The sequence below is a fragment of the Oncorhynchus masou genome, unplaced genomic scaffold, assembly GCF_036934945.1.
Source record: "Oncorhynchus masou masou isolate Uvic2021 unplaced genomic scaffold, UVic_Omas_1.1 unplaced_scaffold_1388, whole genome shotgun sequence".
Taxonomy (NCBI): Eukaryota; Metazoa; Chordata; class Actinopteri; order Salmoniformes; family Salmonidae; genus Oncorhynchus; species Oncorhynchus masou.
This window is the reverse complement of record NW_027003801.1, coordinates 337-12500: the sequence shown is the minus strand read 5'-3', so window position 1 is coordinate 12500 and position 12164 is coordinate 337. Positions and strand designations below refer to the sequence as shown.

At 41.7% G+C, this 12164-nt stretch overlaps 1 pseudogene; it reads right to left on the bottom strand.

Moving 5' to 3' along the window:
* The window catches only part of LOC135530587 (tripartite motif-containing protein 16-like), a 10378-nt pseudogene extending 4146 nt beyond the window's left edge, over positions 1 to 6232 (bottom strand).
* Between the last annotated feature and the right edge of the window lie 5932 nt (positions 6233 to 12164).

The following is a 12164-nucleotide window of genomic DNA, read 5'->3' as shown; positions in this document are numbered from 1 at the left end:
AGAGAGAGAGAGAGAGGGACGGACAGAGAGAGAGAGAGAGGGACGGACAGAGAGAGAGGGACGGACAGAGAGAGAGAGGGACGGACAGAGAGAGAGAGAGAGGGACGGACAGAGACAGAGAGAGGGACGGACAGAGAGAGAGAGAGAGGGACGGACAGAGAGAGAGAGAGAGGGACGGACAGAGAGAGAGAGAGAGGGACGGACAGAGAGAGAGAGGGACGGACAGAGAGAGAGAGAGAGGGACAGACAGAGAGAGAGAGAGAGAGAGGGGGACGGACAGAGAGAGAGAGAGAGAGAGGGGGACGGACAGAGAGAGAGAGAGAGAGAGGGAGGGACGGACAGAGAGAGAGAGAGAGAGAGAGGGGGACGGACAGAGAGAGAGAGAGGGGGGACGGACAGAGAGAGAGAGAGAGGGACGGACAGAGAGAGAGAGAGAGGGGGGACGGACAGAGAGAGAGAGAGAGGGACGGACAGAGAGAGAGAGAGAGAGGGACGGACAGAGAGAGAGAGAGAGAGAGGGACGGACAGAGAGAGAGAGAGAGAGGGACGGACAGAGAGAGAGAGAGAGGGGGACGGACAGAGAGAGAGAGAGAGAGAGGGACGGACAGAGAGAGAGAGAGAGAGGACAGACAGACAGAGAGAGAGGGGACGGACAGAGAGAGAGAGAGAGGGGGACGGACAGACAGAGGGACGGACAGACAGACAGAGAGGGAGGGACAGAGAGAGCGAGGGACGGACAGACAGAGGGACAGGACAGAGAGGGACGGACAGACAGAGGGACGGACAGACAGAGGGACGGACAGACGGACAGACAGAGAGAGGGACGGACAAAGAGAGCGAGAGGGACGGACAGAGAGAGAGAGAGGGACGGACAGAGAGAGAGAGAGGGACGGACAGAGAGAGAGAGAGGGACGGACAGACAGAGAGAGGGACAGACAGACAGACAGACAGAGAGATAGGGACGGACGGACAGACAGACAGAGGGACGGACGGACAGACAGACAGAGAGATAGGGACGGACAGGCAGACAGAGAGAGAGGGACGGACAGACCAACAGAGAGAGAGGGACGGACGGACAGACAGAGAGAGAGGGACGGACGGACAGACAGAGGGACGGACAGAGGGACGGACAGACAGACGGACGGACAGACAGACAGAGGGACGGACGGACAGACAGAGAGAGGGACGGACAGACAGAAAGAGAGAGAGGGACGGACAGACAGAGAGGGACGGACAGGCAGACAGAGAGGGACGGACAGACAGACAGAGAGAGGGACGGACAGACAGAAAGAGAGAGAGGGACGGACAGACAGAGAGAGAGGGACGGACAGACAGAGAGAGAGGGACGGACAGGCAGACAGAGAGAGAGGGACGGACAGACCAACAGAGAGAGAGGGACGGACAGACCAACAGAGAGAGAGGGACGGACGGACAGACAGAGGGACGGACAGAGGGACGGACAGAGGGACGGACGGACAGACAGACAGAGAGGGACGGACGGACAGACAGAGAGGGACGGACAGGCAGACAGAGAGAGGGACGGACAGACAGACAGACAGACAGAGAGAGAGGGACGGACAGACAGACAGACAGAGAGAGAGGGACGGACAGACAGACAGACAGAGAGAGAGGGACGGACAGACAGAGAGAGAGAGAGAGAGGGACGGACAGACAGAGAGAGAGAGAGAGAGGGACGGACAGACAGAGAGAGGGACGGACAGGCAGACAGACAGAGAGGGACGGACAGACAGACAGACAGACAGAGAGGGACGGACAGACAGACAGACAGAGAGAGAGGGACGGACAGACAGACAGACAGACAGAGAGGGACGGACAGACAGACAGACAGAGAGAGAGGGACGGACAGACAGACAGACAGAGAGAGAGGGACGGACAGACAGACAGAGAGAGAGAGAGGGACGGACAGACAGAGAGAGAGAGAGGGAAGGACAGACAGAGAGAGAGAGAGGGACGGACAGACAGAGAGAGAGAGAGGGACGGACAGACAGACAGAGAGAGAGAGACGGACAGAGAGAGAGAGAGAGAGAGGAACGGACAGAGAGAGATTTCCCATGAAGTTAATTTCATATCACATGTAACAAGACAGTTTAGTTACCTGGAGGAAATGGATGTGATCCTCTGTGTGTGAGAGCTGCTCCAGCTCAGTGCTTCTCTTCCTCAGCTCAACGATCTCCTGCTTCAGTTGCTCCAGGAGTCCTTCAGCTTGACTCACTTGAGCCTTCTCTTGGGCTCTGATCAGCTCCTTCACCTCAGAGCTCCTTCTCTCAATGGAGCGGATCAGCTCAGTAAAGATCTGATCACTGTCCTCCACTGCTGACTGTGCAGAGCGCTGGAGACAGAGAGAGACAGAGAGAGACAGAGAGAGAGAGAGACAGAGAGAGCTCTCCAGACAGAGACAGAGAGAGGACAGAGGTAGAACACCTCTTGGTCCTGCTCTAGGACAGAGAACAGGTTCAGTCAGAACTCTGCTCTCCCTCCTGGACAGACAGGTACCACCTCTTGGTCCTTCTCCCCTCCTCCCTCCTGGACAGACAGGTACAGAACACCTCTTGGTCCTGCTCTACAGACAGGTCAGAACACCTCCTCCCTCCCTGGACAGACAGGTACAGAACACCTCTTGGTCCTGCTCTACTCTCCTCCCTCCTGGACAGACAGGTACAGAACACCTCTTGGTCCTGCTCTACTCTCCTCCCTCCTGGACAGACAGGTACAGAACACCTCTTGGTCCTGCTCTACTCTCCTCCCTCCTGGACAGACAGGTACAGAACACCTCTTGGTCCTAATATATATCTCATATCATCATTCAGAACTTTAAGAACATATCTTTGGGAGGACTGCACCTAGCCTGTTTGACAAAGATAAACAAATAATTTTTTCCAAATTTGTGCTGACAAATCATAATTCAAATGTAATGTTTTTTGGGAAAAACTCTACATGGAAAAGATAAACAAATAATTTTTTCCAAATTTGAAAAATAATCAAATGCTGTTTTCAAAAACTTAAATACAACGTTAACTAGATATTATCTGTGTCATTTATAGCCTGGCACAGATAGTAAAACTACATTAAATACAACGTTAACTTGATATTATCTGTGTCATTTATAGCCTGGCACAGATAGTAAAACTACATTAAATACAACGTTAACTAGATATTATCTGTGTCATTTATAGCCTGGCACAGATAGTAAAACTACTGTAGCGACCCGCACAGACAGCTGTGTGTTATGTGTTCGGCTAGTAGCTGGTTGTGTTGTACTTACCAGTTCCCAGTGTTCGCGGGGTCCGACATGCCAATCAACCTGCTATCTGCCAATCACAGGAATGCCTGGGATGTTCTGATGCCGGGCATCCTGGTGGTTGGCGGAGTGGCGTGGAGGGGGCGGGGCATTGGAAGTTAAGCTTCAGCCTTTGTTCTCTCTCTGACGTCTGGGCTTCACAAGAGAAGGTCCCGATTGGCTTGTGGGGTATCTTTCATTTATTTGGCGTGAGCTCAGGCCAAACAGTAGCCTGTGTAAAGTTGCTAATAAACCGTCAATTCGTAACTCAATCCTCTGTCTGGACAATTGTTCCTTTATGATCGAGTCAGGTCATTACACTACATTAAATACAACGTTAACTAGATATCATCGCCACATAACTTATGTCGAATTTAAAAGACACCGTTACCGTTAGTAACGTCTGTTACACTGTAACTTACAGGCAGCCTCACATAAAACCCTATTGGTTAACAAAGCTTTGATTATGACCAAAGTCTATAGTAGTGAAAACTCTCTCTCTATTCTAACTTACCACACATTCACATCACTGCCTCGACATGAATGTGTCCTGTCAGAGCCGTTTCCTGTCCGTTAACTGTTAACAGTCTCGAGCCACAGCTTAACCAATGAGCTACAAGGGGGACTGACAGTCACGAGCGGTGCAGCAGCCTCTGCAGCAGCAGCCTCCCCCGGGTCCTAGTGCCCGCCCGGTAAGACGGTTAAGATGCGATGGAACGGTTGACGGAGAGAAAATAAATCAGAGAGAAAATATATTGACTGATATATTGAATTGTTTTAGGGAAGCTTTAGCTTTGGCTTTAATACATTCTGAAAATACTTGAAAATAAAAATAAAAATAATAGTAGCCCTCCTCAGGAACAACAAAACCCTCACAGACCAACTTCTTCTTCTATGATATAATGGAGGTCCTCAAACCAACGTTAAAGGTGCATGGCGCCACCTACTGTTCTGGAGTGTGTTCAATCACGGTTTACACCTCTAAATCCTCCTACCGAACTCAGTACTTCTGAGAAAATCAGAGTCATACTAACTTCTAATAGAACCTCACCCATCCCCCAAATCCCTTCCAAGTGTAATGTTTACTGTTCATTTCTGATTGTTTATTTCACTTTTGTTTATTGTCTATTTCACTTGCTTTGGCAATGTAAACATATATTTCCATGCCAATAAAGCCCTATGAATTTAATTCAATTGAGAGAGAGAGACAGTTCCATTTTAATGTATAGGGGACATGAGTCGTCATGGTTACTCATGGTTATGTGATGAGGCAGCCCAGTTGGTTACATGAACCAGTCTATTCTCTGAAAGGGGTCCAGACAGCCTGTTCCCAACAGTGGGGTCAGTGGGATTGGACAGGGGCCCCTCTCTCTCTCTCTCTCTCTCTCTCTAACTGGAGGAGAGAAGTGAAATGGTGTGTCTCCTCTGGTCAACAATACTCACCTTGAAAGACTTCACAGCTTTTTGGAGCTTCTTCAGCTCCTTCTCTCTCTCCTGGAATCTCTGCTGGACCTTCTGCTGACTCATCCCCAGCTGCCTCTGTGGAGAATCACTCTTCAATGAGCTATCAAGCTTTATTAGTCCAGTAGATCAATAGTATAGTAATGTGACATAGGACCCATAGAGAGGAAGGTCTACAATCCTGAGGAAGTCCCTTTACAATATTATATTATGTTGCTATGTGAATGATTATAGTTTTTATGGCAGGATTTCATGTATCAAGGTGTTGAGGCTGAACTTTGGACTCAAAAAACGCTATTCAGAATGATAATAGTGTTTGACTTTAGAAAATGGTGATACATTTGGAGAATCTGGGTTAACATATCTATATACTCAAGGTTTGTGTTCATATTTGTTCTGCTGTGGATCCATTTCATTTAAATGATCTCATATTCAAACAGATTTAGTTCCTACTTTATTTTTAATTCTTTGTTTATCAGACAGCCACCAACAAGTTGTTCTGGTCTTACCTGTTTCTCAGTCCTCTCTGCTGCAGCTGACACTGTATCATGGCCTTTATGTTCATCCATCACACACAGCAGACAGATACACTGCTGATCGGTACGACAGTAAACCTCCAGCAGTTTGTCATGATGAGAACAGATCTTCTCCTGTAGTTGTGCGGTGGCTTTGACCAGCTTGTGCTTCTTGAAAGCAGGAGACTCATAGTGAGGTTGGAGGTGAGTCTCACAGTAAGAGGCCAGACACACCAGACAGGACATGAGGGCTTTCTGCTTTCTGGTCCCAGTGCAGAAATCACACGCCACATCTCCAGGTCCAGCATAGCACAGAGCAGGAGGGGGAGCAGCCTGGAGTCCTGTCTTCCTTAGTTTCTCCACCAGCTCAGCCAACATGTTATTTTTCCTCAGATTAGGCCTTGGAGTGAAGGTCTCTCTGCACTGAGGACAGCTATAGACCCCTTTCAGAACATCCTGATCCCAGCAGCCCTCAATACAGCTCCTACAGTAACTGTGTCCACAGGCAGTAGTGACCGGCTCCTTCAGTAGATCCAGACAGACAGAACAACAGAACTGGTCCTGGTCCAGCAGAACTCCCTGTTGAGCCATTTGGACGGTTGTTCACTCTCACACAGACAGACGACAGAGAGACTCAGATCAGTTTCGTTTCCTCAGAAGAGAGTTTGTGAAGGGGAGGGACTTCCTGGTTCTGCCAAAGGGGTGGGGTTAGAAGGAGGGAGGGGTTAGAGGAATGGAGGAAGAGAGAGAGGAACTGCATGCAACAGCAAGAGGGAGACAAATAGTTTTGTTCCAAGGTTAGAGCCCTTAACATGGAACAAATGACATAATGAATCTTAAAATGTGAGTTGTTAGAGTATATGAAGGGTAACAGTTTCTATGAAGTACGTATGTATCATTATTTTAATGACCTTTATAATGCCTTATAATACACCTATGTGTTGTAATTAATCAATAAGGACTGAGGAGGTGTGGTATATAGTTAATATACAGTACCACAGATAAGGACTGAGGAGGTGTGGTATATAGTTAATATACAGTACCACAGATAAGGACTGAGGAGGTGGTGTTAATATACAGTACCACAGATAAGGACTGAGGTATATAGTTAATATACAGTACCACAGATAAGGACTGAGGAGGTGTGGTATATAGTTAATATACAGTACCACAGATAAGGACTGAGGAGGTGTGGTATATAGTTAATATACAGTACCACAGATAAGGACTGAGGTGGTGTGAGACAATGAGACAATGTCATTATAATATTAATAAGTAATAATAATAATCTAATCATTGTTATTCTGTCATTCTGGAGACTTTCTGTGGAGAAGGTATAAGACCAGCAGGAAGTCTGTTTTTTGGACTTCGTTTCACCTGAGATGCCGTTTGTCTGTCCACATACGACCATTGTGTGTGCTTAAACGTGTGTGTAAATGTGCATGTGTAATTCTATGTGTGTTTGTATGTACTGCGTGGGTGTGTGGCCTTTAGCCTGTGTGTTTATTTGTACTGCATGGGTATGTGGCCATTAGCCTGTGTGGGCGTTTGTCCCATTCCGACAGTCCCGCTAGAGCACGTTGGCCGGAAAATGACTCTTGGCAGAAGTCCAAATCCACTAGAAACGTCCTCTAATTCTTATAGCTTCCCCACAGACAGTTCAATAGAAACCAGTAGCACTTTAGAGGCAGTTGCCCCTATATACATAGAAATCAGTAGCACTTTAGAGGCAGTTGCCCCTATATACATAGAAACCAGTAGCACTTTAGAGGCGGTTGCCCCTATATACATAGAAATCAGTAGCACTTTAGAGGCAGTTGCCCCTATATACATAGAAATCAGTAGCACTTTAGAGGCAGTTGCCCCTATATACATAGAAATCAGTAGCACTTTAGAGGCGGTTGCCCCTATATACATAGAAATCAGTAGCACTTTAGAGGCAGTTGCCCCTATATACATAGAAACCAGTAGCACTTTAGAGGCAGTTGCCCCTATATACATAGAAATCAGTAGCACTTTAGAGGCAGTTGCCCCTATATACATAGAAACCAGTAGCACTTTAGAGGCAGTTGCCCCTATATACATAGAAATCAGTAGCACTTTAGAGGCAGTTGCCCCAAAATATACATAGAAATCAGTAGCACTTTAGAGGCAGTTGCCCCAAAATATACATAGAAATCAGTAGCACTTTAGAGGCAGTTGCCCCAAAATATACATAGAAACCAGTAGCACTTTAGAGGCAGTTGCCCCAAAATATACATAGAAATCAGTAGCACTTTAGAGGCAGTTGCCCCAAAATATACATAGAAATCAGTAGCACTTTAGAGGCGGTTGCCCCTATATACATAGAAATCAGTAGCACTTTAGAGGCAGTTGCCCCTATATACATAGAAATCAGTGGCACTTTAGAGGCGGTTGCCCCTATATACATAGAAATCAGTAGCACTTTAGAGGCAGTTGCCCCAAAATATACATAGAAATCAGTAGCACTTTAGAGGCAGTTGCCCCTATATACATAGAAATCAGTAGCACTTTAGAGGCAGTTGCCCCAAAATATACATAGAAATCAGTAGCACTTTAGAGGCGGTTGCCCCAAAATATACATAGAAATCAGTAGCACTTTAGAGGCAGTTGCCCCAAAATATACATAGAAATCAGTAGCACTTTAGAGGCCCCAAAATATACATAGGTTTTAGCCCCCAAAATATACATAGAAATCAGTAGCACTTTAGAGGCAGTTGCCCCTATATACATAGAAACCAGTAGCACTTTAGAGGCGGTTGCCCCTATATACATAGAAATCAGTAGCACTTTAGAGGCGGTTGCCCCAATATACATAGAAATCAGTAGCACTTTAGAGGCGGTTGCCCCTATATACATAGAAATCAGTAGCACTTTAGAGGCGGTTGCCCCTATATACATAGAAATCAGTAGCACTTTAGAGGCAGTTGCCCCAATATACATAGAAACCAGTAGCACTTTAGAGGCGGTTGCCCCAAAATATACATAGAAATCAGTAGCACTTTAGAGGCAGTTGCCCCTATATACATAGAAATCAGTAGCACTTTAGAGGCAGTTGCCCCTATATACATAGAAATCAGTAGCACTTTAATAATGGAACACTGGTCACTTTGATAATGTTTGCATATTTTGCATTACTCATCTCATATGTAATCAGTAGCACTTTCTACTGTTTCCCCTATTCTACTGTATCTTAGTCTATGCATTACTCATCTCAATGTATATACTGTATTCTATTTACTAGTATCTTAGTCTGCGTTACTCATCTCATATGTATCTACTGTATTCTATTCTACTGTATCTTAGTCTATGCATTACTCATCTCATATGTATCTACTGTATTCTATTCTACTGTATCTTAGTCTATGCATTACTCATCTCATATGTATCTACTGTATTCTATTCTACTGTATCTTAGTCTATGCATTACTCATCTCATATGTATCTACTGTATTCTATTCTACTGTATTTTAGTCTATGCATTACTCATCTCATATGTATATACTGTATTCCATTCTACTGTATCTTAGTCTATGCATTACTCATCTCATATGTATATACTGTATTCTATTCTACTGTAATCTTAGTCTATGCATTACTCATCTCATATGTATCTACTGTATTCTATCCTATTCTACTATTCTGTTCTATTCTACTGTAATTCTACTGTATTTTAGTCTATGCATTACTCATCTCATATGTATATACTGTATTCTATTCTACTGTATCTTAGTCTGCCTCATCTCATATGTATATACTGTATTCTATTCTACTGTATCAGTCTATGCATTAGTCTATGCATTACTCATCTCATATGTATCTACTGTATTCTATTCTACTGTATCTTAAAATTATCATCTCATATGTATCTACTGTATTCTATTCTACTGTATCTTAGTCTATGCATTACTCATCTCATATGTATCTATAGTAATCTATTCTACTGCACTTTAGTCTATGGTTACTCATCTCATATGTATATAGAAATCTACTGTATTCTATTCTTTATCTTAGTCTATGTTTACTCATCTCATATGTATCTACTGTATTCTATCCTATTCTAGTATTCTGTTCTATTCTTTCTATTCTACTGTATCTTAGTCTGCGTTACTCATCTCATATGTATCTACTGTATTCTATCCTATTCTACTGTATTCTATCCTATTCTACTGTATTCTGTTCTATTCTACTGTAGCACTTGTATTTTAGTCTATGCGTTGCCCATCTCATATGTATATACTGTATTCTATTCTACTGTATTCTATTCTACTGTATCTTAGTCTATGTATTACTCATCTCATATGTATCTACTGATTCTAATTCTACTGTATTCTGTTCTACTACTTATTCTATTCTACTGTATCTTAGTCTATGCATTACTCATCTCATATGTATCTACTGTATTCTATTCTACTGTATTCTATTCTACTGTATCTTAGTTATGCATTACTCATCTCATATGTATCTACTGTATTCTATTCTACTGTATCTTAGTCTATGCATTACTCATCTCATATGTATCACTATTCTATTCTACTGTATCTTAGTCTATGCATTACTCATCTCATATGTATCTACTGTATTCTATTCTACTGTATCTTAGTCTATGTATTACTCATCTCATATGTATCTACTTATTCTATCCTATTCTACTGTATTCTGTTCTATTCTACTGTATTCTATTCTACTGTATCTTAGTCTATGCATTACTCATCTCATATGTATCTACTGTATTCTATTCTACTGTATTCTATTTACTGTATCTTGGAACTATGCATTACTCATCTCATATGTATCTACTGTATTCTATTCTACTGTATTTTAGTCTATGCATTACTCATCTCATATGTATCTACTGTATTCTATTCTACTGTATTCTATTCTACTGTATTTTAGTCTATGCATTACTCATCTCATATGTATCTACTGTATTCTATTCTACTGTATTTTAGTCTATGCTTACTCATCTCATATGTATCTACTGTTTCTATTCTACTGTATCTTAGTCTATGCATTACTCATCTCATATGTATCTACTGTATTCTATTCTACTGTATCTTAGTCTATGCATTACTCATCTCATATGTATCTACTGTATTCTGTTCTATTCTACTGTATTCTATTCTACTGTATCTTAGTCTATGCATTACTCATCTCATATGTATATACTGTATTCTATTCTATTCTATTCTACTGTATCTTAGTCTATGCATTACTCATCTCATATGTATCTACTGTATTCTATTCTACTGTATCTTAGTCTATGCATTACTCATCTCATATGTATATACTGTATTCTATTCTACTGTATTCTATTCTACTGTATCTTATCTATGCATTACTCATCTCATATGTATCTACTGTATTCTATTCTACTGTATTTTAGTCTATGCATTACTCATCTCATATGTATCTACTGTATTCTATTCTACTGTATCTTAGTCTATGCATTACTCATCTCATATGTATCTACTGTATTCTATTCTACTGTATCTTAGTCTATTCTATTCTCATATGTATCTACTGTATTCTATTCTACTGTATTTTAGTCTATGCATTACTCATCTCATATGTATCTACTGTATTCTATTCTACTTATCTTAGTCTATGCATTACTCATCTCATATGTATCTACTGTATTCTATTCTACTGTATTTTAGTCTATGCATTACTCATCTCATATGTATCTACTGTATTCTATTCTACTGTATTTTAGTCTATGCATTACTCATCTCATATGTATCTACTGTATTCTATTCTACTGTATCTTAGTCTTTAATCTCAATGTATCTACTGTATTCTATTCTACTGATCTTAGTCTATGCATTACTTCTCATATGTATCTACTCATTCTATTCTACTGTATCTTAGTCTGTACTTCTCATATGTATCTACTGTATTCTATTCTACTGTATCTTAGTCTATGTATTACTCATCTCATATGTATCTACTGTATTCTATTCTACTGTATCTTAGTCTATGCATTACTCATCTCATATGTATCTACTGTATTCTATTCTACTGTATCTTAGTCTATGCATTACTCATCTCATATGTATATACTGTATTCTATTCTACTGTATCTTAGTCTATGCATTACTCATCTCATATGTATCTACTGTATTCTATTCTACTGTATTCTATTCTACTGTATTCTATTCTATTCTACTGTATTCTTTCTACTGTATCTTAGTCTATGCATTACTCATCTCATATGTATATACTGTATTCTATTCTACTGTATCTTAGTCTATGCATTACTCATCTCATATGTATCTACTGTATTCTATTCTACTGTATTCTATTCTACTGTATTCTATTCTATTCTACTGTATTCTTTCTACTGTATCTTAGTCTATGCATTACTCATCTCATATGTATCTACTGTATTCAAATATTCTATAAATTCTATTCTACTTATCTTAGTCTATATTACTCATCTCATATGTATATACTGTATTCTATTCTACTGTATCTTAGTCTATGATTACTCATCTCATATGTATATACTGTATTCTATTCTACTGTAACCATAGTCTATGCATTACTCATCTCAGATGTATCTAAGTATTCTATTCTACTGTATCTTAGTCTATATAGTCTTGCCGCTCCAACATTGCTCGTCCAAATATTTATAAATTCTTTTCCAGAACCTTGATAACATCTCAGGTGAAACCATAGCATCAGGGCTTTCCAGAACCTAAGTACATCTCAGGTGAAACCAAAGCATCAGGGCTTTCCAGAACCTAAGTACATCTCAGGTGAAACCATAGCATCAGGGCTTTCCAGAACCTAAGTACATCTCAGGTGAAACCAAAGCATCAGGGCTTTCCAGAACCTAAGTACATCTCAGTTGAAACCAAAGCATC